The sequence below is a fragment of the Gossypium arboreum genome, chromosome 11 (genome assembly GCF_025698485.1).
Source record: "Gossypium arboreum isolate Shixiya-1 chromosome 11, ASM2569848v2, whole genome shotgun sequence".
Taxonomy (NCBI): domain Eukaryota; kingdom Viridiplantae; phylum Streptophyta; class Magnoliopsida; order Malvales; family Malvaceae; genus Gossypium; species Gossypium arboreum.
The window spans coordinates 68,278,451-68,282,407 of NC_069080.1; the positions used below are offsets into that span (position 1 = coordinate 68,278,451).

Below are 3,957 nucleotides of genomic sequence, written 5' to 3' on the forward strand. Positions count from 1 at the left end.
ACTCCTTTGCTTACATGTTTATACATCATATGTATAGACCTATAATCACAAGGTCATCAAAAAATCATTCTTATAGGCATGACTTACCTATTTACATCCTCACCAAATGTACATCATAAACCGAAATCATTTCTCATGAGTTTGGCATACATACCTGAGTTACTCAACATGCTCATATACTTACTCATATTCATTCCTTATTAATCATACAACATGATCTCATCAATTTCATGTAAGTACCTGTACCACTCACAACATGGTCATAAGTTCTCTCATTTCGATATATACCATAAATCTCCCGTTGAACCATTTGGAATACTATAGGATATTCAATAGCCCCAAACATGATAAAATGCTGATGCCATGTCCCAGACATGGTTTTACACGGGCTAGCACATCAAAGTCGATGCCATGTCCCAGACAGGTCTTACACTGACTTTCATATATCGAGGCCGATGCCGTATCCCAGACAGGTCTTACACTGGCTCTCATCTATTGGTGTCGATGCCATGTCCCAGATAGGTCTACACTGACACACAAAAAGCTGACGCCATGTCTTAGATAGGTCTTACACTAGCTTGTATATCTCGAGGCCGATGCATGTCCTAGACATGCCTTACACTAGCTCTCACGTCAATGCCAATGCATCCCAGACATGTCTTACTCTAACACAGATATCATCCAATGTCATGGCATGAATATCACAATCTATTCCTAAGGTTCAATCGGGAGTTATTGCTACGTAAATTCCCAAAATTTACATTCACAATGCAAGTCAACAATTCTGACCATACTAATCGTACAATACACGATAACATTATATTTGCATTACTTACGTACAACTTACTCGTTTCAATGGAATATAATACTCCATCAAATTTATAATGTATTCTATCATCACATGAGTGTTATTAACTTTTGGCATCATTTCTCACACATAACTCCATCAACATATAATTAAATACAATTATAACAAAATATATTTCAAGTATATTAACAATAATATGGATAACATGCTTATTTAGTCACACAGACTTACCTTAAATGCAATTTCGACTAATTACTCCATTTTAGTCCACAACCTCGTACTTTTTGATTTAAGCCCAAATCTCGATTTTCTTGATCTAACATGATGAAATCCACTCATTTAATCATTACATTAATTAAAACATTCTATAATTCACAATTTGGCAAAATGATCGTTTTGCCCTTAGACTTTACAAAAATTACGATTTTGTTCTTAGGCTTGTAAATCAATTTTTATCAAATTTTCTCCTTTACCAAGCCTAGCTGAATTTGTTTTATAACTATAGCAACTCACAATTTCAATTATTTCACACATTTACAACTTATTTTACAACTTTACAAAATAGCCCTTTTTAGGTGTTTTCATGCAAACTTCTTTCACAAAAGTTGTTTATTACACAACCAAGACTCATTTTCTTCCATAAAAATTCAGAAAACATCATAAATTCTCTCTTTGAAAAACCCTATACTTTCAACCATTTTGTAAAATAGTCCCCCTATTAGCTAGCTCATTCTACAAGTGTCCCAAAAGTGTAAAAATCATCAAGAAAAGTCATCAAAATCACTTACTTGCAAGAGAACTAAGTGGCTGAAAGCTTAAGCTCTTAAAACCTCCTTGCTTTCTACCATTTTTAGTGGGGAAGAAGAAAGATAAAAAGATGATACCTTTTGTTTTATTTTATTCTATTTCTAGTCAAAATTAAGTCACCAACCACACCAAATTTTGTCTTTTCCACTTTATTTCACTCTATGGTTGGCCAAGCACATCTTTTAGGCTCTATTTACACTTTAAATACCCCAAATTTTGGTTCTCTAGCTATTTAACATATTTAGCTATCAAAACAAAACTTTTACCCTTTATGCGATTTAGTCCTTTTTAGCAATTAAGCATGGAATCGCTAAAATTATTTCACCAAAATTTTCATGCACTCATATAATCATGCTATAACATATAACATTAGAAATAATTTCCCTAGCCTCGGAATAGTGGTTCCGAAACCACTGTTCCGACTAGGCCCAAAATTGGGCTGTTATCTTCTTAAATTGTTAAAATTGTGTTTATGTTGTTATAGGCCTCAGTAAGATGCTTGATTAAGTAAAATCATGACTAAGTTATTTTTGCATTACAATTTTTAGGTAACTAATGAATTAATTATTTAAACGGATTGAAATTGTAATTAATAGACACAGTACTTAATCAGTGCATGTTTAATCAACTAAGGTAGCTGAGGGTTAAATTAGCAACGGTATCTGACGATATAATTGCCTTGCATAAATTGCAAGATTATTGTGATTAAACTGTTTCAAGGTAAGGATACTTTGTTACCTTACATAATCTTTTATGTGCTTATTAAAATTAAGTTAATTGTTTGAACTGACATAGGGATATGTTTCAGAGGTTATTTCAATTTAATATGTATGTGCTATAACATATTTTCCTATTAAGATTTGTTTAATCGATTGAATTGACATAGAGATATGTCCAAGAGATGAAAGGATTTTGGTAGGTGAGTATGTTCATAAGTTAGCAAATTACCTAGTTGTCGTGAATTTATTCGTAACAATATAAACATGAGTTTAATAATTCTAAGTTAAGAAATGTAATTAATCTAACCCAATTATGTGATCTTGATTGAAATCATATTTTGAAATTGTGCATTTAAGATTTATTTATTTAGTTTACTTAGTTTAAAATCTTAGTTTTTAATCACCCTCTTCAAACAAAATATTTTTCTTCACCAAAGTGTTCTAAATAGCATTCATAAATAATTCTTTTCACAGTCCCTGTGGGTACGATAACTCGACATTTACTTGTCACTTTATTACTTGTTGTGATTGTGTACACTTGCACATTTTCGTTGTTCCAAGTTTTTGGCACCCTTGTTGGGGACTGTGTTTTAAAAAGTCATTATTTGTGAATTTGTTAGTTTTGCATTTTGGTTTAATTTTCTGTTTAAATTTTAACTTAATTAATTTTTCTATGATTATTTTAGGTGTTTATGAGTATTGACAGAATCATCAATTTACTTTCTGTAGACCCTGAGATTGAACAAACTTTTCAACAGCGAAGAAGACAGGCAAGTCAGAGAAGGGCCGAAGAGATGAACTTTGAAAATCCAAATCAAGGAAACGGAGCAAACCCTGCTCAAAATTCTATTCTTATTGCTGATGATAGGGATAGAGCTTTAAGACAGTATGTTGTGCTAGTGTTTAATGATCTTAATCCGGGTATTAGGAGACCCAAAATTGTGGCACAACAGTTTGAGTTGAAGCGAGTCATGTTCCAGATGCTTCATATAGTGGGCTAATTCAGTGGAATGCCTACTGAAGATCCTCACCTACACTTAAGACTGTTTTATGGAGGTGAGCGATTCTTTCAAGTTAGCCGAAGTACCCAAAGATGTATTACGATTGAAGCTGTTCCCATATTCACTAAGAGATAGAGCTCGAGCCTAGTTGAACTCATTTCCACCAAATTTAATTTCCACATGGCAAGAGTTAGCATAAAGATTCCTTATGAAGCATTTCCCGCCTAGCAAGAATGCTAAGTTGAGGAACGAGATCACTGCTTTCCAAAACAAATGAATGATGATTCCTTGCATGAGACATGAGAAAGGTACAAAGAATTATTACGGAAGTGCCCTCATCACAGAATCTCACATTGCATCCAACTTGAGACATTTTATAATGGTATCAATGCTCACACGAGGATGGTAGTGGATGCTTCTGCTAATGGTGCTCTCCTTTCTAAGTCTTATAATGAGGCTTATGAAATCATTGAGAGGATTGCCAGCAACAATTACTAATGGCCAACCAATCAAGCAGCGCCAAGAAGATGTGTTGCTGGAATACATGAAGTAGACACTCTTACTTCACTAGCATCTTAGGTATCATCAATATCCTAAATGTTAAAAAATCTTACTACTAATG

General features: G+C 33.4%; 1 non-coding gene across 1 annotated transcript; it reads right to left on the reverse strand.

Moving 5' to 3' along the window:
- Positions 1–3,573: 3,573 nt before the first annotated feature.
- Positions 3,574–3,682, reverse strand: LOC128284577 (small nucleolar RNA R71). The gene has a single exon (XR_008275001.1). It is a non-coding gene; the product is annotated as a small nucleolar RNA R71 (small nucleolar RNA).
- Between the last annotated feature and the right edge of the window lie 275 nt (positions 3,683–3,957).